The sequence below is a fragment of the Pelodiscus sinensis genome, chromosome 1, assembly GCF_049634645.1.
Source record: "Pelodiscus sinensis isolate JC-2024 chromosome 1, ASM4963464v1, whole genome shotgun sequence".
NCBI classification, from domain to species: domain Eukaryota; kingdom Metazoa; phylum Chordata; order Testudines; family Trionychidae; genus Pelodiscus; species Pelodiscus sinensis.
The window spans coordinates 288,406,771-288,434,728 of NC_134711.1; positions in this window are offsets into that span (position 1 = coordinate 288,406,771).

Genomic DNA, 27,958 nt, shown 5'->3' on the forward strand with positions numbered 1-27,958 from the left:
CTAAAGTTAGGCTTCTGGGACATATATAAATGCCCTGACTTTCAAACCTGCTGAGGACTCAGCACCAGCCTTCACTGAAGTCACCGTTTTGAAAATTTTGGTCTCTCCCTATTTTAATGAACTGCTAGAAAGTAAGAATTTTTATTCCACAGGAAATGCTGATATTTTGAGATTTGTTCTCATCCAGAATCAAAAAGAAAAATGAAAGTATCAACAGGAAAAAAATTAATCCAGAAATGGGGAAACCTCTTTTAGAGTTAGTTTGACAGTGAATTGTGTCTACCTAAGCTGCCACACTGCCTAGAGTGGGTTGTAGTTTGGATGCCTCCTGACCCAATTCTTCGTAGGGGCCCAGACTTTTCAGACTAGATTACCTATGATGCACTGTGGTCATGGAATTTCAATGATCATTGATGGGGTTCAGTTAGATGATAGACCGCCATGCATTATGGGAAATATAGCCTAGCCAAGAAGCTTTCTGCATACAAAGAAGAGGACAGAAGGCACCCAACCTACATTAAGCACTGCAGCATCTCAAGCAGCTGTAGATTAATGTTAGACTGAATCAAAACTCAGTTCAACAAATATAACTGCTTCAATGTGAGTTGCTTTGACTTTCTGGATTGAAGATTGAAACTGCCTTCAAAATTTCATATTTCCCAAAAAGCATTTCCATTTTATGGAAATCATATTTCCCATATCAAAAAAAGTATTAACAGAAAATTCCCAATCAGCTCTATTATTTTATGTGGCACCAAAGCTTCAGTTGTATTTACAGATGCAAATATCTCAGACTATGTCTAGACTGCAGACTTCTTATGGAAGAAGCTTTTCTGGAAGAGATCTTCCTAAAAAACTTATTCCAAAAGAGAGTGTTTACACAGCAAAAGTGCATCAAAAAAGCAATTTGCTTTTTCGAAAGATAGCATCTATGCTCAATGGAAGCTGTCTCTCATTTAAGCTGTAATTACTATGGACAGAGTAGCCACCAGGGCATTTGTACTTTTTACTTTTTCCTCTTTTTTCGGAAGAACTCCCTCTTTCCTGTCCACACACACCTTTTTCCGAAAGAGCTCTTTCATAAAAAGGCTTCTTCCTTGTAGAAAGAGGTTTACCAATGTTGGAAAAACCACTCTGTCCTTTTAATTTTTTACCAAAAGAATGCAATTGCAGTGTGGACATAACTGGAGTTTTTTTCAGAAAAATGGCCATTTTTCGGGGACAAAAAAAAACCCTCAGCAGTGTAGACATACCCTCAGGCCATGTCCACACTCAGGGTTTTTTTCGGGAAAAGTAGCCTTTTCCCGAAAAAACTTCCCCTGCGTCCAGACTCAAGCCGCGTTCTTTCGAAATTATTTCGAAAGAACGCGGCTTTTCTTTCGATGGCGGTAAACCTCATTTCACGAGGAAGAACGCCTTCTTTCGAAAGCTCCTCTTTCGAAAGAAGGCATTCTTCAATGTAAAGAGGCCGTCTTCGAAAGAGAGCATCCAGACTCGCTGGGTGCTCTCTTTCGAAAAAGCAAGCCGCTTTTTCGAAATTTCTCCGTGCAGTCTAGACGCTCTCTTTCGAAAGAGCCTCTTTCGAAAGAAGCCTGCAGTCTAGACATAGCCCCTGAGAACACCATCCAGAGGCAAGTCATAAGTATGCTGCATAGAGCAAGTGATTATGATAGCATATGACTTGTCAGAATAAAAAGCTCTCATTTAAAAAAGTTATAATGCAGATAGATCAAAGAAACTCCTCATTCAATCTCTCTGAAAGCTTCTGTTAAAAATTGCTGGGATCTTGTGCAGGCCATGACCTGACCATAATTATTGTTATATTGTACCAAAGAAGCTTCGAAATTGAAATATGATGTCACCATGTTTTTATTGTTAGACCTTGTGATATCAATGTTGAGCACAGAGGTAATTACAAGGAGCAAAGAGCTATGCGCTGGTTATTAGCTTCAGTAGTTTTTCAAGGAGGAGAAAGCCATTTGGATGACACTTTTACTCTGTTTTCTTCAGCAGAGGTTTGCCCTACATTTAGGAAAAGCTTTTAAGCCTCAAATGTTTTCACATATAACTGATTTTGTACTGCATTTTGGCTTAGTGGCTACTGGGCTTTTTTGGTTTTGGAAGTGAGCTATATTGCAGCAAACTAAAACAAAAAAAAGTACTTGGAAATATACCATGCTATGCATCACGACAGCCAGAAAAAGACTTGAGACATACTGGAGAAGAGTGTCACCCCTAATTTTGTTTGTTTGTTTTTGTTTTTGTTTTTGCCACAGAGATTAAAAGGAATATGAAATTTCAGCAAATCAGAGAATCTATTCACCCAAACATACATAGAATCTCTCTCGCTCGCTCTCTCTTTCTCTCTAGCATCTGGGGATTAAGAGGCTTCAATTTGGTGCAAAATCAAATGAAAAGAACATTGAGAGGAAATCGGGACACTGTAAGTAGGAGCATAAGCTCTGTCATCTCCTGGCTAGGGAAGCGTGACTTATCCTCAATCACAGAATAAGCACACAATGAGCAAAACAAGTCACCAGAGAAAAACAAAATCTGCAACATGAGGAAGAAGAAGCTTTGTACATGTGTCTGGCAGGAAATTAATTGAACAAAAACAGACCCAAACTCACCAGTTGGGCAGTGCCAGTCATTTGTCAGGAGAATAACAACCTGGCTACGTCTACATTGGCCGCCTATTACGGAATAGGCATTCTAATGTAGCACTTGGGAAGAGGCAAATGCGCGGGGGATTTAAATATCCCCCGCGGCATTTGCATTTTCATGGCCGCCGCTTTTTTCCGGCTTGGAGATAAGCCGGAGAAAAGCGTCCAGACTGGCGCAATCCTCCGGAATAAAGCCCTATTCCGGAGGATCTCTTATTCCTACTTGCAAGTCTGGATGTATGAAACTGATTCTGTATGTATGAAACTGATTGTTCCTTCCTAAGTGAAGCACTTTGCATTTGTCTTTATTAAACTTCATCCTATTTACCTCAGACCATTTCTTCAATTTGTCCAGGTCATTTTGAATTATGACCCTATCCTGCAGATTAGTCGCAGCCCCTTCCAGCTTGGTATCATCTGCAAACTTAATAAGCGTACTTTCTATACCAATATCTAAATCGTTGATGAAGATATTGAACAGAGCAGGTCCCAAAACAGACCCCTGCGGAACCCCGCTTGTTATGCCTTTCCAACAGGATTGTGAACCATTAATAACTACTCTCTGAGTATGGTTATCCAGCCAGTTATGCACCCACCTTATAGTAGCCCCATCTAAGTTGTATTTACCTAGTTTATTGATAAGAATATCATGCAAGACCGTATCAAATGCTTTACTAAAGTCTAGGTATACCACATCCAACAATTGCAGTCTAGCCACAAACACATGCATATATTTTCTGCAAGGGAGTCCTTATAAACCTGCTGCTACTCTCAGCATAACTATACTTAAATCAAAAACAATGAAAAAGTGAACACCTTTGTTTTTACATTCAAGACAAGACAGAAAGCAAAGTCCTTAATGCTTCACATCCAGCATCAGAAATGATAGCTTGGATGGTAGTTCATTAATACTTCCAAAGACAATAGACAAAAGAAATGAGGCCCCCCCAAAGAGCAGACACACTGGAGCATAAAAATGTCTGCACACTATGGCTACGTCTATACAGTAGCCTTCTAGCAGAAAAGAATATGCAAATGAAGCGTGGTGTGGAATATCGCTGTGCTTCATTTGCATAATTAATTAGCCGTTTTTGCGCAAAAACAAGCCATGTAGACGGCTCCTTTTTGCGCAAAAATCCCCTCTTGCGCAAGAGCCATGCTTCCTCATTTTTTCAGGAAGAACGGCTCTTGCTCAAGAGGGATTTTTTGCTGAAAAAGGAGCCTTCTACACTGCTCGTTTTTGTGCAAAAGCCTCTTACGCAAACATGGCTGGTCATTACTTATGCAAATGAAGTGTGGCTATATTCCACGCCGCGCTTCATTTGCATATGCTTTTCTGCAAGAAGGCTACAGTATAGACATAGCCTAAAAAAACATATCTTACTTTATTTCCTTGGTGGTTGCTTCCATCTGTTTTGGTAACTTCTGTATTCCATTCACAACTATTCCATTCTATGATAGGAACTGGGATGGGGAAAGTGACAAAGGATGCACTGTATATCTGCAGATATTAGGATGATCCAAGAGTTCATTGTGAATACATTATCTATGAAGTTAGCACGTATTTCTTTCCATCAGGCCTTAGCCAAGGTTCTTATTTCTCTGCGTGTATCAGCTGAACTGATCACTGAGGTAAATTTTGGCCTGTGGAGTGTTTGTGGTTAATTCAAGTTGCTTATTTGCTATTTTCTGATTATTTTTTCAAGTGTCTAGTTGGTTATGTAAGATTTTTCTGATACTAACTAGATGACTGATTTTTTTTTAAACAAGAGAACAACAAATAATCATTAGTGAATAGCAAATAGCTAATGACAGACTTGTTTTTGCTGGTGAAATTTACTCCTGCCTGAAATTCTGAGTAAGTCTCATATGGAAAAAATGTAGCTTTGCCCACCTATTTTAAAGGTTTCATTGTTACAGTTACACAAATAGCTATAATCAGTGAAAATGCCACTGTAGACTTTGCAGTGATTTGTGCTAGTTGGAAGTCTACTCATTTTTTGCCTGGAGATGTTGGCAGGTATATAATAAAGAACAGTGAATATTCTTGTTTGGACGCAAATACCTTTGTTTGTATCTTGATACAGGAGGGGCTTGAGAAATTGTGTGTGATCACCGGGCTATGGAAACACATCTGGAAAAATAGAATTTTCTGTTCTCTAAGAGTATGTCTACATTACAGCGTCATTTCGAAATATCTTATTTCGAAATAACGCGTCTACACACAAAATGCATTTCAAAATAGCTTTTTGCTATTTCAAAATAGTGCATCCACACTGATTGGATGCTGAATCACATTTAAGGCCAGCCAGAACTGGTTCTGGCAGAGCATCAGGTCAGAAGTTACCTTGTGGCCAGGGAGGCTAGCAGGGCACCCTGGGAAGGGCTGGAGGCCCTCTATTTCGAAATAAGCATCTACACAGTGTTTATTTTGAAATCGCAATTTCAAAATTGGTGTTATTCCTCATGGAATGAGGTTTACCAATTTTGAAATAAGCCCTCTGCTATTTCGAATTAATTTTGAAATAGCAGTTGGCACGTGTAGATGCTAGGAAAGTTATTTTGAAATAACGGATGTTATTTTGAACTAACTTTGCTGTGTAGACATACCCTAAATGTCTCAGAGGGGTTAGTGTGTAACTTTTAAACCAAAAAAATCACCCCAGAGCACCTTTGAGACTAACAAAAACATATACATAGTATCAGGAGCGTTCATAAGCAAAACCCACTTCTTCAGATGAGAAAAATTGAGGAAAAATCTCTCAATTTAAAGCAGAAAAAGAAGGGTGGGGGAACCCTGTTAGTTATTGTGCCGGAGCTAAATGAGGCTAATTCAGTGGGCTGTAAGTATCCCATACTTAGCTTTTGATGTCATTATGGTGTTAAATATAATGGCCCATCCAGTTCATGTATTTGTTTAGTCCCTGAGAGATAGTGTCAAATTTGCATATGAAGGCCAGTTCTGCAGTCTCTCTCTATAGATGGTTCCTGAAATTCCTTTGTAGAAGAATGGCTACTTTTAAATCCAGTAAAGAGTGCCCAGGCAGGTTAAAATGTTCCCCTACAGTTTTCTCTGTGTTACCATTTCTAATATCTGATTTGTGTCCATTAATCCTTTGTCATAGAGACTGTCCAGTTTGGCCAATGTACATGGCAGAGGGGCATTGCTGGCACAAATCATATTAGAGCAGTGTTTCTCAAACTGTTCCACAGAGCCCCTGGGGCTCTGCGAGGTTGACAAACTGAAACATCAATAGGTACAACACATACAATCAGTGGACCGCTGGGGCGCAGCATAAATTTTTACGCATGTAAAGGGCTCCGGAGCCCTAAAAGTTTGAAAACTTCTGCATTAGAGGATGTGCAGTTGTATGAGCCTCTGATGTGGTGTCTTATGTGGTTAGGTCTTGTGAAGGTGACACTTGTATAGATATGTGGACAGAGTTGGCAATGGAATTTATTGCAGGGATAAGTTCCTGGGTGCGTATGGCTGAGATGTGATGCATTGTTGCTGGAACAGGACAGAGGTGGCACATTACACATGGGACAATGCACAGCAGAGTGGGACCATCCAGCCGGAATCTTGCGTTATGCACCAGAGGGGGATCTGAGTGCTGGCCCAGTTGCAGTGTGCTTCTTCCCAGAGATAAAGGTATAGGGTGATAGGCCCGTCACATCTACAGTGTCTATGCATTTGGTGCCCTTGAAGATTTTGTTAAGGCGTGGGAAGCAAATATCCCCTTGGGAGCACCAGCACTGCTATCTGAGATCTGATGACGACAACTCAACAATGGAAAGGAGCTTGCAATGGGAATAACTGTTAGGGGGACAGAGGAACAGTAAAGCAAATTTAAAAGAGAAAGTTGGGGAAAGTCAAAGAGGAAAGGCCTAGAAAGGGAGGCCTTGTTGAAAGAGGGAGAGGAAAGGAGAGAATGGGCTAGTCTACTGTGAACAGATCCTCTTCTGCTCCATTTTTCTTTTTGAGTTTAAAAATACATTTTAAGAGCCATATTTATTAGTAGATTTGGAACTTCTTAACATAACATGCCACTTGCGAGTCTTCTTGAAAGTCTGTCCAACAGAAATGTTTGGTTGTATGACTGTCATTTGTTGCAGTGCTTCTGCACCTGCAGTGCTTGTTATGTGCACTAACTGGCTGAATTAAACCAGCCACTCTACCCTCAATTCTCATATTGGCACGAGGGTTCAATTTTAAATCCCTATCAATGAGAGACACAGAATCCTTCTATGAATTTTTTTCTCAGTCAGTTACCAGAACCAGCTAGAGTTGAATAATAGTTATGTAAAGCTGAAATTTTTGAAGGGAGTGTTGTGTTTGTACACTGAACACCTGCTGTGAGAAAGCAACATGACAAGGCATTTGAAAGCTTATAAATGTAGCCCGGTAAGTGTTAGCAAGAAACACCATGTTTCAGAATTTTAGTCCATCCACAAACAATAAGGGCACGTCTACACAGCAGGGCTAAAGCCAAAATAAACTGTGCAATTTCAGCTACGTCAATTGCATAGCTTAAGTTGAAATTGTTTTGTTTTGGCTTTTGGCACTGTCTGCATAGCAGGAAGTCTGAGGTAGAGCATTCTTCTTCTGACTCCCCTTATTACTCATAAAATGAGGGTTACAGGAGTCAGAGTATGAAGTCCTCCAGCTTGCCATTATTTTTATATTCTGTCAAAATAACTGCTTGTAGTGTAGACACAGACTATGTTATTTCTGAATAACCTCAGTTATTCTGAAATAACACTGCTGTTTAGATGTACCCTAACAGACTCTAGGGTACCCTAACAGGGACTAGGAAAGTGTGCAGCCTACAAAGACTATGAAATGTCTACCTGTTAATACCCTGGGGCATACTATACCAATCAATAAACAGTCTCTTTCTGTTTTGGTTGATTTGGGCCTTACAAGGTATGACAATTAGGAATGCTGTCTCATGAATTCTGTGTGAAATTATGAACTCTCTGTATGTCTCTACCAAACTGCAAACTCCATTTTCCATGTGGAATCTAGTTACCTTCTCTTTGCTTTTACTTCCATCTTGGCCTGAAATTCCAAGGCAGTGACAATAAAGAGTCAATGCATTGGTAGGATTCTGTTTCAGTGCAAACATCCTAGGCAATAACCAAAAAAATAGCTCCTACTCAGAAGAAATGGTTAAGGGGAGAAGCTGCCTGGCCGTGAAGTCACTAGATGGGGGCTTTGGTCATCTAACGAAGATAAGCAGGAGGTCCCCCGGTAGAGGGACAGGAAGGCTGTAAAAGGGTAGAAGTTGCTCTATTTGGAGTTCTTCAGCCACTTTTCACTTACAGACACAGAGAGAAGCTACGTGCCAGAGCCTCTTGAGGCAGGGGAAACCCTGCCTAAACACAGATGGTTTTCCAAAGGAAGGCACAGCTAGTCAAGGGCATTGCATTTAGGATGTTTGCTCTTTTCTAAATTATCTGTACTCTTTATGCTTTACCTGTGAAGTAAAGAGAATTGGTGTTAGCATTCCATGTAAAGCATCTTTGTGTTATATGCTACACCTGTCATGTGGCCCATTAAAAAAACAAAACGAGAAGATTCGCCCCCTGGGGTGGAGTTCTGGGACAGGGTAGGTGTAAGCTACAAAGGACATGATTAAGGGGTAGCACATGTTCCAGTGCTTGGGCAGGAAACCATAAGATTGCTGCTAGATAATGCATCTGACACCCAAGCCTAGTGTGTAGACGCCTGAAGACCAGGGCACTGATTGGATGCTGTTCAGACTCCAAAGGCAGAAGAAAAGCCTTAAAACACTTGTGAATTCAACAGCTGAATCCCTGATCAGAAATCTGGTGAGCCTGGCCAGATTAGTGACAACAAGCAAATGATACTGTTGGAAACTTATCTCCTTTCCCACCATTTTTCCATAAATACCATACCTACTATGTGAACAAATTTTCACAAAAATGCTATTGAGGTTAGAGCCCCCATCTGTTGTTCATTCACACCACATACTGCCAGTAGCCTTAAATTGCCTCCAGTTTTCTTACAGGCTTTGGTCATGCTGGATGGATAAACCTTTCAAAAGAACATGTAGTTCTGCACTCTCTAGCAACACTTTTTTCATGCTTTCCCATTTCTGAAATACGTTCAGAATATACTGCTCCTGACTTTGTCTAAAGAGGAAAATCCCATGTACATACCTTTTCTTCTCCAGCAACTTAGCTATGGTTTTCATGTGCTTCTCTCCTTGATCTCTTCCTCTCCAGGATCACAGTTCTGCACCTCTGACAAAATGTTTTCCTGATCTGTCCTCTTTAGTCTCTAAAATGCATTGTCACCCCTGCTTTTCCTGGCGTTGGGTTCATTTTGCTGCCCTTTGTTTCTATCTCTTTCTATCTGCTTCTTTGGGGCCTGATGCTACTGACGAACGTATAGCAAATATACAGCACTCTCCACTACTGCTGACTTCAACTGAAGCTGAAGGAGCAGAGATCCTCCATGACGTATGCTAATTCAGAAATGACCAGTGATTTTGGATGCTTCCATTTTTGAGTGCCTAACTTGAGACACCCATGCACAGTGGGCATCATGACTAAGACAGCCTATTATTTCAAGGCTTGAGCTCTGCAATTCAAAATAAAGCTTGGCCATAATCCATTACACATGGCAAAAGCCAAACCACCTAGAAGGTGGATTTTTGATGGAGGGGCTTTATGACAGCTATACAAAGTATAGATACAGGATTTCCATAGTACTGCAATGGATCAGTATCTTCTTCATTAGAGAAGTCACTTATTTCTGAAGAAACATTTTCAGTGTGGGAAGGTTCAAGATAACCAGGACTGCAGTTTGCACATGGCCATGAATTAAACACCTTTATGACTTTCATTTTATTTGAGCTCTTGGATGAGAGATTGGATGTCAATGCAAGATATTACCATTGTACCTTTCCTTTCATAGCCTTTTTATAACCTTGAATGTGACAGTCTAGAACACTGTTTCCTAAAAGTGCAATTCACCTCTGTGCCGCACAAGATGTACCACTTACATCCTACTTAATTCCTCAAACTATGGCCTAAGTGAAACAGAGGTGGTGTGTAGTCCTTCTCTGGTACTCTAAGTTCTTCATCTGAGTGGTAGAATGTTTTTCTTCCCCACACACTTAAGCTTTGTCTACACTATACAGCTTTTAGTGACACTAAAAGCCATTTGTGTAACTGCCATTTGTCAGTTCTTTTGCTGAGAAAAAAATTTCACTCCCAATGAGCCACATTCATGTTGTCAGCAGGAGAGCACGCCTGCCGACAACATGCTGTTCACATTGACACTTGCCCACGGCAAAACTTTTATCTTTCAGGGTGAGGGGGGTTAGCACCTTTGAATGATGAAAGTTTTGTCATTCAACTGCCAGCGTAGATATGCTCTAAATATGTTACTAGTCAGAACTAGTTTGGCTGGGAGCCCTTGTCAGTTACTGAAAAGCACCTATACGTTAGGCCTGGTCTACCTTAGAAAATTAAGATGGATTATCTATGTCACTCAGGGTGTGAAAAATCCACACCTTTGAGTGCCATTATCAGGCTCACTGACAGGGGGAGCAAAAGGGGCAACTGCCCTCGGACTTGGCGATTCAAAGGGGCCCAAGATTCCCAGCCCCTGCTGCCACTACTGTGGCAACAGTGGCCTTTATATCACTGCTGGAGTCCTGGGCAATATGCTGTAGAGCCCCAGGCGGCGAGGTCCTGATGGCACTGGGGGAGCAGCATGGTCCAGATGGTGCCGAGGGCTGACTGCCCCACCCTCCCTTCAGCCCAAAGACTCGTCCTTTCCAGGCGCATGGAGCTGCCCCCCACAACTTTCCCAGAGTCTCTCAGCTTGCCTGGGTATAATGTAGAAAGCATTAGGTCAGTGCAAGAATACTTCAGTTGACCTAGCTATCACCTCCCAGTGAGATGAACTACATACACCACCTGGAGAACTCCTCTGTCGACATAGGTAGCATCCACACTGGCACCGCTGTGTTGCTGCAGCCTTTCAGATATAGGCAAGCCCTGAAATACCTAATGGAAAGAAATAGACATCAATTAGAGAGCATTGGGGAGCACAGTGGGGGGAGTGTTTATTTGACGGGAGGAAGATAGAGCATAAATAAAATATAAAATATCTTCCAGTTCTGCATATGTATCTCAGAAAATGCTATTAAGGTAAAATAGCATAGTTTAGTCCAAGATAACTATTTTAGGCACAACAAAGTGAAGATTCTTCTTGAAATGACCACAAAATAGTTGTTGTGGTAATATGGTAATATTTCCAATTTATGTCATTTTCTGTGGTACATAAATGTTCTAAAAGGATTCCAGTTCTGTACAGCAGAACTGAAAATAGGTACTTGTATATTAACTTCTAAAAGCTCATCTGAAAGGTAAGTGAGACTTTTCAAGAGCTGCATATTAAGGAGTCATCACTGTAACAAACAGAAGTACAATATTTTTAGTATTCTTTTTAGCCCTCTCAGCAGAGAACTCCATTGCAATATTATGCTGCATGATGAATTCAGTTTATGTTTCTAGGGATGTAATACTGTATGTCTAGCATGTTTGGAACTGCAGTTACTTTTAGCATAAAATCAATTTAGTGTGATTTTCAAGTGTTACCAAGATATTTTATATCCTCTGCTGGATTAGAATTACTCCAAGGATAATAGGAAATGCACTAATCATAACATTTCTAAGTGCCCATTCAAATAAGACAAGGCATAGAGCAAGGGAAAGCAATTTCTTGTAAAATTGAGCTCGTCCACTGGAGTTTGTAAATATGAATCCACCCGGTATTTCCTGCCGAGAGGGAGTGTGATGTCCTAAAACAAATTAATAAGATGGAGGTTAATGAGGACTGGTTTATAGTCTTTAGCTACTTATATGAGAAACACAATTTGATAATGGGCTTTTCAATGCAGCAGACAAAAATATAACATGACTCAGTATCTGGACATTAAAATTGACATGCTCACACTGGGGGAAAGATATACATTTTTAACTGAGATGGTAATTAATCACTGCAACAATTTACCATGAGTCATTTAAAATTGCAGGCAGTTTTAAAATCAGTATTGGTTGTTTTTCTAATGAATATGCTCTAAGGGTTATTTTGAGGAAGTTCTCTTGCTTAGGTTATAGAGGAGATTAGTATAGATGATCACAGTAGTCCCTTCTGGCCTTTAAGTCACTAAATCTATAAATCAAGCCTTATGTTCATTTCTATGACATGGAATTCAGACTTAGAAAAAAGTTCAAGTGTTAGAAGTATGTAAAGGACTTTTCCTTCTGACTTTGTAAATATCATCAAATTAGGTCCAAGTTCATTGATTTTGGATGGGTGGTGGGTAAGGCTAAAACCCAAAAGGGATGGGTTTTAAAATTAAGGAGGAAAGGGAATAGTTTCAGGTTCATAAAGAATAACGTTTGAAAAAATGGGAGGAAATTAAGCAATCAAAAATTTAGGGTGAGTATCAGGAAAAGCAATTGCTAATGGTAAGCTCTTTGAAGCTGAGAAATAATCTGCCAAAGGAAATGGTAGAAATCTTATTGCCTACATAATTTACAAAGCATGAGACTATATTCCACAGAGAACAATCCAGTTCTGACTAGCACAAGGGAATGAATTTGATGACCTAACAGGGGTTTCTATCTTTAATTTATATGGTATAATTCAGAATTCAGCCTTTTGGCTGTTTACCAATCCATAATGAAAACATGTTGTTTTTTTTAACACTCTGCCTCTAATTCCAATTTTCAGGACAGAAATGGCTGGGAGTGCAATTGAGATAATCTGCTTTCAAAGTGGGGGTGAGCAGAACTAGACATACCATAAGCATTTCTGAGATATGGAAAATTATTACCATCACAAAGCAGGAGTAAAAGTCAATAGCAAAAATTCTCAATCTCAAAATCTATTAAAATTGTTCAGTTTTTAGCCAATTGGAAAGTTTCCTTGAGCTTTTGACTTTTGAAAAAATTGTCTACATTTACAAACAAACAGAAAGCACTTCCAACCCAAAAGAATGAAACTTTCTGGCTTGAAAGTGTCAACATGTAATTTCAAAACTTTATTCCATAAAACTTTTGAGTCAGCAAAAATGGTAAATCATGGGAAAAGCTTAGCCTCACCTGATAAGCTTTCCTATGGATGCTTCAGCCAAAATATAGGTAATGTCTTCAACGATTCACTTGCTCCAGGGGGGAGCCGAGTTAGGGTATGTCTACACTACCCTCCTAGTTCGAACTAGGAGGGTAATGTATGCATACCGCACTTGCTAATGAAGCCCAGGATTTGAATTTCCCGGGCTTCATTAGCATAAGCGGGGAGCCGCCATTTTTAAATCCCCGCTGCTTCGAACCCCGTGTAGCACGGCTACACGGGGCTCGAACTAGGTAGTTCGGACTAGGGTGCCTATTCCAAACTACCGGTACACCTCGTTTCACGAGGAGTAACGGTAGTTCGGAATAGGACCCTAGTCCGAACTACCTAGTTCGAGCCCCGTGTAGCCGTGCTACACGGGGTTCGAAGCAGCGGGGATTTAAAAATGGCGGCTCCCCGCTTATGCTAATGAAGCCCGGGAAATTCAAATCCCGGGCTTCATTAGCAAGTGCGGTATGCATACATTACCCCGCTAGTTCGAACTAGCGGGGTAGTGTAGACATACCCTTAGTCTGTACAGGTTAAACTTTTTTTAAAAAATAGTCTGGTAACACTTTAAAGACTAACAAAACATGTAGATGGGAGCATTCGAGGCCATATGACTAAATCATGTCATATTGGATTAATGTTGGTGCCTGTACTTTCCTATAAACTGGACAGAAGAATTCTTCCCTGAGTATGTAAAACCTGTAACCTCTCTGTACTAGCAAACAAGGTGAGACATTGCTTGATTCAAATTCTATCTGGTTTATAAAGCTTAGATTTTATTTTTATTCTGTTTTATTTCTTATGCTTTGAGCTACATTCTCACTATTTATAATCACTTATAATCTATCTTTTTGTAGTTACTGTGTTTTATATTTGATGGGAAAGGGGAAATCTGCTCAGTAACAGGGGCTAGTGCATTGTCCTCTCCAGTTTGAGGGAGAGGTGGACTGAGTAATAAATTTATATTGGTCAGGCTTTTGACCAGGGCAAGATGGTAGAGCTCTGGGGTCCAAGTAGCTGGGAAGTAAGCTATTTGGAATCTCTTTATTATTAGTTCATGAGTGACTGAGGAGAAGCCTTCATATAACTACAGCTGGCTGTGTCTCTGCCGGTGTAAAGTGGGTGGGGAGTTGCAGGACTGGGAGGAGTCTGCAGCTTGTCATAACCTCATAGTGTGAGAGGGGGCCCAGAATGATATGCCAAAGTTACCACAACTCCAGGTGGTACTCTGAGGAAGTCGGTCACAGTAATATTGACCCTAAATTGAAAGAAAAGGTGACATGTTGATGACTCTCCTTTGGAAGACTGATGGCTCAAGCAGGGAATCTCTGGCTCAAGCAGGGAAGAATTCCCTTTCACTCAGTACGGGTTGTACCTCCCTTAACTAGAACTCTCTGGTTTGGCAACATCTGTGGTCCAGTAGGACTATGGATGTTCCTGGACCACAGTGCCCAGATATAGGGAGGTTGGGCAGTGGGGAAGGAGCGGTGGGGGAGTAGGGAGCATCAGCTGGGAGCCAGGGGGCAGAGTGTGGAGGGGCAGGTGGCGCAGCAGGGAGCTCTGGCTCCTGTGGCCAGGTGGTAGCTGGGGCCTGGCAGTGGCAGCCGCAGAACTCTGTCCCTGACTGTGGAGCTCAGGGACTGCAGCAGAATCTATGGAGCTTGGGAACAGCAGCAGCAGCCGCAGAGCTCTGGCCCTGGCTGCAGAGCTCTGGCCCCGATCGCAGAGCTCCAGCCCCAGCAGCAGCCAGGGAGCTCTTTCCCCGTTTGTGGAGCTACAACTCCAGTGGCAGCCATGGCTGGACAGGCAGCAGGGCTAGGCTGGAGCACTAGCCGGGGGCAGCAGGGCAGCACAGGCCGTGTTGGGAGGGACCTCCCCTGGTCCAGCAAATCCTCTTGTTTGGGACCACTCAGGTCCCAAGGGTGCTGGATGAGGGAGGTCCAATCTGTACTTCAAATTCACACAGAATACAGGAATACAAAAATTGTGATTTATCAACAAGACAACAAAAATAAATTGATGGAAATATAATGTGTGGTAAGTCCAGTTGGATCAGTAGTTATTGTAAAATCTACATTACTTAAGACCACTTTCTGTCCTTACCTAATGAGAGAGGAAGGGAGACAGGGAAAGAAAGAGGGAGGGAGGAAGAAAGGAAGGAAGGAAGGAAAATTCTCATTTGAAATGTGTCCAAAGCTGGTAGTTACATAGAGTGTCCTGACTCATTTTTTAGACTATAGACAAGGCAGAAAGATAGATAAATGAATTATAAAACTTCCTTCAAAGTCTAGGTTGTTACAATAATAGCCTTTTCCAAATTATTACTCAGGCAGAAGATGACACAGCAATGAAAGTCAGGATGTGATGTTCCAGTGAAGTTCGGCTGTTATCTGATTTAATGGGAAATTAAATGTGCAGACAGTGGCATGAAAAATGTCATGAAGAGAACTAAAACGTAAAGTCTCCAACCCTCTTGGAAAGCAATGGGGGAGAAAGATCAGCAGAGGAGGAACTGATGGGCAGTATTCTTGTTCCTTTTTAGGACAAAGGAGATATTCAGAATTGATATCTCTTTCTACAATGGGAGCTAAGCACACAAATAACTGAGGATCTGGGCCTTTCTTCTCTCTAGCCATGTGTACGGACGAACTCTCATAGTTTCGTCACTGTCATCAAGATTAGTTACTTTGTAGTGCTCACAGGTGCCAGGCCCTCATGGAACACAGATCCTGGTAAAATATATATTTTGGACCCAAAGACCTTTCAATCTAAAGGCCAGACCTCACCAAGTAATCCAAATAGGAGCTGAGTGGTTACTTGGACCTGTAGAGCCACATGGAATCCTTGTAGAAAGATTCTCAACACCTTTGAAAAAGAGCACACTTTTATTTAGGTATATAACTATGGATTTAGGAGCTGAGTTTTGGGCACAATATTTTTAAATTATTAGACAAAATATACAAATAATTGAGTCTATGAGCTGCTCCAACCCTCTTTACTTCCTTCTCCATAAATCTCCTCAATAGTAAACTTGAACTGTAGAAAACGTAAGAACATAAGAACGGCCATACTGGCTCAGACCAATGGTCCATCTAACCTAATATCCTCTCTGTCAACAGTGACCAATACCAGATGCCCCAGAGGTAGGGAACACAATAGGTAACCCTCACGTGATCCCTCCCGTCACCCATTTCCAGACAAACAGAGGCTAGGGACATCTAAGGATATTGTCTACACTTGAAATGCTGCTGTAGCATGGCTGCAGCACTTAACTGGAGACACTTCTTACTTCCTGTCATCCTAGATAGTCTACCTCTCTGAGGGCCTGTCTAAATTACATTCCTCTTCTGAAAGAGGAATGTAAATGAGCCCGATCGAAAATTCAAATGAAGCGCGAATTTACAAATCTTGTGCTTCTCTTGCATAATTGTGAGCGAGCACTTTTTTGAAAATGAGTTTTTCAAAAATGAAACTGGAGTGTAGATGGGGTTCTTTCAGAAAAAAAAAACCCTTTTTCAGAAGAACTCGTACTCCTAATTTTTTCAGGAGTATGGGCTCTTTCAAAAAAGGGTGGGTTTTTTTTTCAAAGAACCCTGTCTAGACTGCGGGGTTTGTTTGTTTTTCTGAAAAAGTGCTGTTGTGCAGTTATCAAATGAAGCATGAGATTTGTAAATTTGCGCTTCATTTGAATTTTTGATTGGGCTCATTTACATTCCTCTTTCAGAAGAAGAATGTAGTTTAGACATAGCCTGAGAGACAGTAGCTAGGTTGACAGAAAAATTCTTTCATCAGCCTAGCACAGTCTACACCAGGAGTTAATTCAACTTAACTATATCACTGTGGATTTTCATACCCCTGAGTGAAGTAGCTGAGATGACCTAACTTTTTAGTGTAGACCAGGCATCGGGGTTTCTCCTCTAGGTTTGATGCCTTATGCTGTGCACCGAGCAGGAGAAATGCCTGCAGCTCTATTAAAGGCAAGATTTGAAAACATGACAAAAAAACTGGGAAAGTGGATAAAGTCCCATCCCAGCAAAACATTAAGCTCAGACAGAGAGATCACCATGGAGACATCGGTCCCTCTGTGCTGCTTCACAAAATCCCAGGCTGAAACCAGGCACTGAAGAAAATACAAGTTTATGTTGCTGCTGAAAAAGAAATATGATTCCTTTCAGGGGCACAAAACCAAACTTCAGATCATCATGACCAGTAGAAACAGGAATGTAAATCGAAACACTTTGCAGGACCTGGACAGTACAAATAACAGGTCTAAAGAGGTAAACAAGCCATGCCAGTGAAACTTATATATCCCGAATCACTGCTATCTCAGCAATTGCAATAAGAAGGCAGCAAGCCAGCAGATAGTGTGAAAACATTCAGATGAGCTGAAGAAGGGAAAAGTCTCAGGTTACAGTAGCCACCCTGAAAAGCATAGTGTTTTCTGTTGCCTGTTTGTGAAAGGCAACATTCTTTCATCCAGAGTTTAAAGCCCAAACAGATTATATCATCTGGTTGGATTTCCTCTGTCACATTATATTTCATCTTGTTATTCCTGTATTGAGCCCACTAATTTGCGTTGGACTGAATTGTATCTTCCAGCAAGGCATCTGGCCCCGAGCTAGAGACATCAAGGCTTGGAGACTCCACCAAGCCCCTTAGAATATTGGTCCACGTGTTAATTGCCCTTACTATTAAAATACCGATAACTCAAATTTGTCCAGCTTCACTTTCCAGCCATGAACTGAAACTGCCTTTAACTACATGAAACCCTGCAGCAACCATGAACCAATTTCCCCCAAAATGGCTGTGCATGTTCACAACTTGTTCATGTGCAAAAGCACACACCCACCTTCATCAGCTACCATTACACTAGGTTGGATTACCATTGTTTTTTTAAAATGGGGATATAAATTGTCCTGCTGCATATCACATGCCAAGCACTGAGGCCCCGAGCCAGCAAATCACTTCTGTGTGCATTTAATTTGACATCTGTGAGGAGTCCTATTGAAGTCAATAGGGATATTTATATACTTAAAATTAAGTATGTGCTTAAATGCTATGTTGAATCAGAGAAGACCTGACTGGGCCTAGAAGGAGAGTTCTTCTATTGTCAGTTTAAGCCATAAATATTTACTCTGGATCTTAAGAATGCAATGGCCATATTGGGTTAGACCAATGGTCCATCTAGCTCACTATCCCATCTTTCAGCAGGAGCTGGTGCCAGATGCTTCACAGGGAATGAATAGAACAGGGCAATTATTGAGTGATCGGTCCCTTGTAGTCCATTTCCCATCTTTTGGCAGTCAGGTTGTGTCCCTGTCCGTCCTGGCTACTGGCCATTGATGGATCTATCTTTCATGAGCTTATCTAATTTTTTTGAACCCGGGTATACTTCTGGCACTGTCCCCTGAAATATCCACCATGAGAGATGGGGCAATGTAATAAGTGAGAATATTCTGTACCCTAAGGTGCTAGGCTGCCAGTAGCGTGCCTGGTGTGCCCCTTTTCAAAGTCAAGCATTATAGATGCTTCAGCAGGTAGGCTTTGTAGGTGCTAACCCTTCTGAGTCCCACTAGCCACTTACATACATGGCTGGGGGAGGTTTTTGCTAGTTTTGGCAGGAAATTGGAAAGGTTACAAATAACCTAAGTACAAAGGCTCCCATAGGTACAGTTCAAGGCGAGCAACAGTGCTTCTGCTTCTCCTTGGGCCTCTTTGTTCTCTGCTGTTGTTCCTACACAGACCTACACCCAGCTGTGGTGTCTGGCAGTCAAAGCCTGTTTTGCACATGACTGTCCACAGTTCCTAAGGTTTCTCTGCAGCTTCTTCCTATCCTGTGACTCCTAATCCCAAATAGATTCACTTCCAGGGTCATGGTCTATCCCTTTACCTGGCAAGAGGACAGGGAAGTACAATGGGGAGGGCTCTGATGGGAAACACTCCTTGTTTTGCATCTCTATCACAATCTTCAACTAGTGAAAAAAACAGCAAGCAAATTGTCTGGTAGCACTTTATAGATTAACAAAACATGTAGATGGTATCATGAGCTTTCGTGGGCACAGCCCACTTCTTCAGATGCTCATGATACCATCTACATGTTTTGTTGGTCTATAAAGTGCTACCAGACCATTTGCTTGCTGTTTTTTTCTGTAACAGACTAACTCGGCTACCCCCTGAAGCTCTTCAACTAGGCTATGTCTAGACTGCAGGCTTCTTTCGAAAGAGGCTCTTTCAAAAGCATCTTTCGAAAGAGCATCTTTCGAAAGATCGCGTCTAGACTGCAGGCGGATCTTTCGAAAGAGCAATCGCTTTTTCGAAAGAGAGCACCCAGCGAGTCTGGATGCTCTCTTTCAAGGAAGCCCTATTTACATTGAAGAACGCCTTCTTTCGAAAGAAGGCGTTCTTCCTCGTGAAACGAGGTTTACCGCCATCGAAAGAAAAGCCGCGTTCTTTCGAAATAATTTCGAAAGAACGCGGCTTGAGTCTGGACGCAGGGGAAGTTTTTTCGGGAAAAGGCTACTTTTCCCGAAAAAAACCCTGAGTCTGGACACAGCCCTAGTGACTCACTGGTCTGATGGCAGCAAGACAGTCCCTATGTCTAAGCCTGAACTCTATAACTTTGTGCAGCACAGAAAGCAATAAGACAAGCCTTTTGTGCTTTATAGATGGATGAATGTTCATATCACATCCAATCGACTGAAAAGAAATCATTGCATTGCATTGAGCTGACTGTATGCTAAGGACGGACATGCGGCAGTAAGTTTAAAAGCTAATATTGTTGTCGAAAGCTATGGGAGAGATGTGAAGATAAAGGTATTTAGCACGGAACATTTTCTGTATGGGAAGAGGGAGATATCAAAATCAGACAATACAAAAGAAAGGAACAAGACATTTTAGAGTAAGTGTTTCAATTTCAGCGGGTGGCTCTGAAGATAAAATGATTAGACTGTCGGCCACTATATCTAATGGTGGTGTGGAAATTCCCAACCCTTTAGAAAAACAACAAAATCATTGATTTTATCATTGCACTTTCTTATCCTCTCCTACCAGCTCAGCAGTTTATTCAAGAGACAATATCCAGGAAAACTCAGAGGTACATCGTTAAACTCCCTGGTCTGATTCCTTCATCAGTTATTCTGGCAGCCTCCTGGCTGCAGACCCACCTGTCTGGGGTACAGCCCTGATTTGCAGAGCTTCCGTTGACTTCAGTGGCACTCTTTCAAAATAACAAAGTGAGCATCTACACAGCAAGCCTGTTATTTTGAAATAATTTTGAAATAATGGGCTGCTTATTCTGAATTCATGAGGAATGACACCTATTTCGAAGTAGTTATTTTGAAATAGGGTGTGTAGAGACAGCGCTGCTGTGGTTATTTTGGAATAAGTGGCCTCCAGGGATTTTCACAGGTGCCCTAGTAGCCACTCTGTCCACACTCATCAAAACTCTATAGTTCCCCTTCTCCTGCAGCCTTTAAAGATGCAGCCTCAGGGGAAAGGGCTTGTGGCACTAGGAAAGCCCTGCTAACCCTGTGGCACACAGCAGCAGCCTGCTCTTTCTTCCCCGCCCCCTGGTGCACCTACTGGGCCCTCCACAGCTGCAAGGGAGACAGCAGCCTGCTCTGAAGCCCCTGCCTGGGGGCAAAAGAGGCGGGCACCACCCTGGTCTGGTGTGGAGATCCTGGATCTCATTGAGGTCTGGGGAGAGGAGACAGACCTCCAGGATCTCTGCACCAGGTGCAGGAATGCAGACATCTATAGCTGGAGGGCCAACAGCTTGGGCCAGAAGGGCCACAGCTGCACCCAGACGCAGGTGTAGATGAAGGTGAAGGAGCTGAGGCAGGCCTACACTAAGGCCCGGGAGCACAGCTCCCATTTTGGGGTGGCACCCCAGACTTTCCAGTATTTTGACCAGCTCCCCAACATCCTGGGAAGGGGGGTCAGTTCCTTCCCTCCACTTGTTGTGAACTCTGGGCTGGAGACTCCTGTCATCAGCCTTCCCGGGGGCGTGGCTATGGAGAGGAGGAGGTGCAAGAGGAGGAAGATGAGGAGGCCGGCACCGACACCATGCCCACCAACCAGGAGTTCAGCCTGTCCCTGGAGCCATCCCCACCTCCCAGGATGTGTCCAAGGGGTCGGGGAAGGCCCATCAGGTGAGTTCCATGACTTTAAGAATCATAGAATCACTTTAACTGGAAGGGGCCTTGAGAGGTCATTGAGTCCAGTCCCCTGCCCTCATGGCAGGACAAAGCACCGTCTAGACCATTCCTGATAGATGTCTATTCAACCTGCTCTTAAATATCTCCAGGGACAAGGATTCCAAAATCTCTCTGGGCATTTTATTCCAGTGTTTAACCACCCCGACAGTTTTTCCTAATGTCCAACCTTAACCTCCCATATTGCAGTTTGGGCCCATTGCTTCTTATCCTATCATCAGAGGCCAAGGAGAACAATTTTTCTCCCTCCTCCTCCTCCTTGTGACACCTTTTTAGATACTTGAAAACCGCTATCATTGCCCCAGTTCTTGCAGTCTTCCCTCATAGCTCATGTTCTCTAGACCTCTAATCATTCTTATTGCTCTTCTCTGGACAGGATGGTCCCTTTGAGCATGAGCCTCAGCTAACCTCAGGCAGCAGCTACAGGAAATGATGCCCTGCTGTTCTGATGCCCTGCCCAGAGTGCTTCCGGGGGGGCTTTAAATGAGATTCAAGCGCCAATCAATGTGAATGCGCTATTTCAAAATAAGCCATTTTTGGGGGGAGGGGTTCTGAATAGATTATTTCAAAATAAGCGTGTAGTGTAGACACAAACCCTAGTGACTGCTTGGGTGGGGCAATGTACAGGACTGGGGCACAAGCTATTTAAACCTATGCCCATTTGGAGTAACTCCATTGACTTCTATGGAATGTAAAAATATCCAGAACACATTGTCAATGATTTACCAAATATGGTGTTATGATCTTTGGCAGTCCTGTATGCAGTTTTCAAAGCGTTGATTTTCTCCCCACCCCTGAGATCAAATCCGCTGAATCTCCTCTTCCGCCAGCTATTTGGAGACTTCCTGGTAGAAGTGTTGGTTTCAGGTACTTTCTCCCGAATTATAAGTCTTCCTGATCTCACATATGAACTTCCACAGAAGACAGGCGTTATCTTCAGACCAGCTGGCAGCACACTGGGGGAGAAGGATTCCTCAGACAGCATGTCTGTTCAAATGCAGCAGAAGCACGGCAGAAATGTAGCAGGCAAATGTGGGGTTTAAATGTCAAGCCAGGGTAGAGGATTTATGGTGTAGAAAAAAAAGAGGGGTTCGAGAGCTAGAAAATAAAGCCCTGTGGAATTATGGGAAAGCTTTGAAGGTCCATTAGCACCTGGGCTTGATTAGCCTATCCTCAGTGCAAAACAGGTGGATTGCCAGCCCAGGCTGAAGAGAAACATGCTCAAATCTATAGCTGTGACTTCTAGAATAGGCTTAAAGCACCCTGAAGGCTGACTGAACATCAGCAGGGTTGGAGGCCATACACAAGAGCCTGAGACTGATTCTGTGGTGATGACCTATCCTAAAGGAAAGAAGGAATCCTGATGAACTCCTAGATCTTGTATGAAAATATGTTGTCCCTCATTTTAGAGTTGTTTTACACATTGTGTCTGACATTTGGGCATTGGTAGGTTGAGAGGTAAGAAATATGAAGAGTTGCCAGTATTTATATGCTGAGGAAGCCAGTGGAAGCACAAAATGGACCAGTACTAACTCAGGGTACGTCTACTCAGCTGCATTATTTTGAAATAACGCCAGTTATTCCGAAATAACAAAGAGCGCATCTACACTACAAGCCATTATTTCAAAATAGTGTTGAGCTGGAGGACTTCTTACTCCAACTCCTGTAACCCTCATTGTACGAGGAGTAAGGGAAGTTGAAGGAAGAGTGTTCTTGCTTCAACTTCCGGCTCTGTTGACAGCACCTAAAGCTGAATTAAGCTATTTCATCTTAAGTTACGCAATTGACATAGCTGAAGTGGCATAACTTAATTCGAGTTTTGCCCTGCAGAGTAGATGTACCCACAGAGATAAGGGATTTTAACTCTTCCACGCCACCATCTCACATTTCTACACTCCCCCACCACGTGGAACAGAAAGCAGAGCGCCAGTGTAGATAGCCAGCATGTAGTTCTGTAGATTCTTAAATCTGTTTTCAACCTACACATGGTCTATAAATAGATCTGAGTCACACATCCTAAGGAGCAGTTGCAAAAGGGGAAAAAATTGAGTGTAAGAACAAATGCCACTTAAAATTTTCAGTGTAAAAAGGACACATATTTGAGGAAACCATTCTCACTGAATCCAAAACACTGCCAGCAGAAATAAAATATCGAGTTTGAAACTAAAATCCTTCATTTTAAACAGGCACATTTCAAGCTAAGCCAAACATAGCCTGAAGCAAAGGCTTTTTAAAACTGATTTCCTCTCAGTCTATACAGTGTCACTGAAACCAGTATAATCATTGGCAGGGCTCCATCAAATTCACAGCCATAAAAAGATATGTCACAGACCATGAAATCTGGTCTTGCCCAGTGAAATCTGGTCTTTTGTGTACTTTTGCCCCATACTATACAGATTTCACAAGGGACACCAGAATTTCTCAAATTGAGGGTTCTTACCTAAAAGTGAGTTGTAGGGATGGTCATGGTATTGCCACCCTTTGTTCTGCACTTCCTTCAGAGCTGGGTAGCCTGAGGCTATGTCTAGACCACAGGCTTCTTTTGGAAGAAGCTTTTTTTGGAAAAGATCTTCCGAAAAACTTCTTCCAAAAGAGAGTGTCCACACTGCAAAAGTGCATCGAAAAAGCAATCTGCTTTTTTGAAAGAGAGCGTCCAGACTGAATGGATGCTCTCTCGCATGTAAGCTGTAATTACTATGGACAGAGTGGCCACCAGGGCACCTGTGCTTTTTCCTCTTTCCTCTTCTTCTGAAAGAAACTCCCTCTTCCCCATCCACACACGCCTTTTTGCAAAAGAACTCTGTTCTTTTGATTTGAAGAACGCAATTGCAATGTGGACGTTCCTCAAGTTTTGTCAGAAAAATGGCCGCTTTTCTGACAAAACTCTGTAGTGTAGACTTACCCTGAGGCTATGTCTACACTGCAGAGTTTTGGCGCAAAAGCTCGCAGAGCGTCCATACCTCAAGCACGTTTTTGCGCGAGAAAATTTACAGTGAATTGACAGAACAGAGGGCTTTCTATGGTATGGGTATTCCTCTCTCTACAAGGAATAACTCCTTTTTGCGCAAGAGTTATTATGCAGAAAGATGTGTGCGGATGGGCAGCAGGGTTTTTTTGTGCAAAAACAGCCTATCAAAAGAAGCACAAGTGCCCTGGTGACCATTCTGTTAATGGCAATCAGAGCTTTCTTGTGAGAGAGTGTCCATGCAGTCTCTCTTGCACAAAAGTGCATTACTTTTCTGATGCACTTTTGCAGTGTGGACATGCTCTTGCACAAGTTTTTGCGGACGTTCTCTTCCACAAAAAGCTTCTTGCGCAAGAAGACTGCAGTGTAGACGTAGCCTGAGAGTGCTGTCTGCTGACCAAGGGCACAACTTTTCAGGCAGCTTGTGCAGATATAAGGGTGGCGATATCACCCTATGCCTTTCTTACTTCCACTCTGCTGCTGGTAGTGACTCTGCCTTTGGAGCTGGGCTCCCAGCCTGCAGCTGCCACAGTTCAGCTGCCCAGCTCTGATGGCAGTGCCCCCACTAGCAGCAGCATGGAAGTAAGGGTAGCAGTACCATGACCCCCTCTACAACTCTTTTTTTGGGGGGCAGGAGCCAAACAATTACAACACTGTGAAATTTCAGATTTAAATAGCTGACATCGTGAAATTTACAATTTTTAAAATCCTATAGCCATGAAATTGACCAAAATGGACCATGGATTTGGTGGGCCCCTATTCATAGGGCTAAATACATTTGCTAAGATTTTCTGTTTGCTGTATAGTATGAGTCTCAGAAAATAATTGACAAGTGATGCAACATGATCTAGTAGACAGAGCACTGACTGGGAACCAAAAACTCCTGATCACTACGGTGAGCATTTCCAATAACTCACCTATATTGATTTAAGCAAGCTATACAGTGTTTGGTTTTCAAAAACACATAGGCACAATATGTGCTTAATTTGCCCTGTAAGTTTCTGGGATTCCCTGCACAAATTGGACATTTGCATGTGCAAACAGCTAGTCAGACATTGAGCAGTGATTTGCATTAATACCAGCTGGAACAGCTCCTTATCCTGAGTGGGATCCTGCCTTACACTGGCAGTTTAATTTACTGAGTTGTTGGGCTAAGGTCGCATCCACAAAGGAAGGAAGAACAAGTGTTCCCACAGTAGACTGTGACTGAAACCACAGATCAGTGAAGCATTAGGAATCACAGGATGTCCGGTCAGAAGTTCAGCCCGGCACCCATCCTAGTACAGCACCAGTGCGGATGCAGCCAAATGAGTCTGGCATGGATAATATGCCAAAGGCATGCCTGTGCTCATTCTGTGCTGAAGGTAACCCCATAGGCTACGTCTACACTGAAGGCTTCTTGCGCAAGAACATCTGTTCTTGCGCAAAAACTTGCAGAGTATCTACACTGCATGCATGTTCTTGTGCAAGTAAATTTACAGTAAAGCGTGAGAGCAGAGGGCTTCTTGCACAAGAGTTATTCCTCTCCCCACAAGGAATAAGCCCTTTTACACAAGAAGGTAGTGTGGACGGGCAACAGGGGTTTCTTGCGCAAGAAATCCCTATGGCTAAAATGGCTATCAGAGCTTTCTTGCGCAAGAGACCATCCACACTGCCATGGATGTTCTTGTGCAAAAGCACATCTCTTGTGCAAAAGCACATGGCAGTGTGGACGCGCTCTTGCGCAAAAACTTTTGTGCAAAACAGTTCTTGGGCAAGAAGCCTGCAGTGTAGACGTAGCCTAAAGCTTTGTCTACACTATGAGTTTTTCTGCCTTTTCTCATGCTTCATTTGCATACTCTCTTTCATTCCGTTTTTGCACTGGGGTTTTTGTACAAAAACCCCTAGTGCAAAAACCGAATGAAAGAAAGTGTGCAAATGAAGCACGAGAAAATACTAATCCGCACTTCATTTGCATTGCCTCTTGTGGAAAAACTGATACTGTAGCCATAGTATAAGGTTTTGTCTACACTATGAACTTTTTGCAGAAGAGGCATAAGGATATTTTAGAGGCATAAGAATCTTGTGCAAAAGGGTTTTTGGGGGGAGGTTTGCTTGATTTTTGCGCAAAAAGGATCGGAAGAGACTATGCAAATGAAGTGTGCAAAGTTGCTAATGAGCACTTCATTTGCATTGCCTCGTCCGCAAAAAGTTCATAGTATAGACGAAACCTAAGAGTAAAGAGATCATTGTATCATCTTGGTAACATAATTATTTCTGAGGTAAATCATTTTCAGCACAAAAAGTCAGAAAAACACACGTGTGTGAAGTGTAGATAACTTTAGGACTAAAATGAATGACCTTGAAATAAGGTGCCTTTGAAAAGTACACAACTCTCTGATTGAGCAATACTACAAATTGTTATTTGTCTTGGGCCATTTATGACAAAGGGTACATGTTATTTCTGCTCATGACTCCAAATGATATAGTGACGACATTACCTACAAAGTAAGGAATATTTAGGTGCAGTCTAAATAATTAGGGAAAAAAGGTTGTTAAGCAAAAGTTCTGGCATTTCTTCTTTAACAACTATGATTAAATTAAGACCATTGGACTGCTGTTCACTAAAAACTATAGAAAATCAGGGTAAAATCAGGGTTAGTCATGCATCTTCAAGTCCTTATAACACGAATAATAGATTAGAAGGACAGCTGAAATGAGAAAACTCAAAACTGAGAAACTCACCAGAACTTATTGAACACAATGGATGATAAACATTACCTCAGAACTATAATGTCAAGTTACCAGCAATGTGCTGATGTTGAACTCAAACATTTGGGTTTAAATGCAACACAGGATCCTTGCTGTTAGACAACAGTTCTGGTAATTACATTTCATAAATATTTTCCTCTGATAATGCTGTGTTCATTTTCTTGTTTATTTCACAACAGGGTTTTGGAGAGGCATAAGGATCTTGCGCAAAACAGGGGTTTTGCACAAAAAATGCCCATCCACACCACTTTTTTTTCTGCAAAAACCCTTTGTGCAAAAAATAGCTTGCATAAATTATGCAAATGAGGTGCAGTGATATGCTAATCTGCACCTCATTTGCAGGCTCACTGCCGGAAAAACTGGCAGTGTAGACAAAGCCAATGGGTATGTCTACACTACAGAGGTTTTTTTCAGAAAAACAGCTGGTTTTTTGAAAAAACTAGTTACATCCACACTGCAATCACATTCTTTTGAAAAAAATCGAAAGAACAGAGGGATTTTTCCGATATTAGTAAACCTCTTTCTACAAGGAAGAAGCCTTTTTCTGAAAGAGCTCTTTCACAAAAAGGTGTGTGTGGATGGGAAAGAGGGGGTTCTTTCGAAAGAAGAGGAAAAAGCACAGGTGCCCTGGTGGCCACTCCATCCATAGTAATCACAGCTGAAATGCAAGAAAGCGTCAATTAAGTGTGGACACTATCTTTCGAAAAAGCAGATGGCTTTTTAATGAGCTTTTGCAGTGTGGACACTATCTTTCAGAAGAAGTTTTTTCGGAAGAGCTCTGCCAGAAAAGCTTCTTCAGAAAGAAGCCTGCAGTCTAGACATAGTCCATGGTGCTAGGCTCACTACGTGGGTCTTCAGTGACTCAGTCCTCCAACTAAACAACACACTCCACAGATGACTTTCTTCCAGGGTAACAAAGTTTAACAAATAGTTGGCTCTTACCAGGGTCTTCTTGTCTCTGTACCAGCCCCTGTCTCTGCACCTGTTTAAATTCCAGCCAACTTTTCATGAGTCTTTTCCAAGTGGAAGTTGGGCCACTTCTCCAATGGCTGGTATGGGGGCCTAGGCCCATCTACTACTCTGCATCTTTCCCCAGAGACCCCTCACGTAGCAGTCCGATACTGCTTCCAGAACCTACCCTTCCCCAACAGAACCTACCCTGCTCCTGGGTCTTTCCTTATTCAGGCAAGTCCAG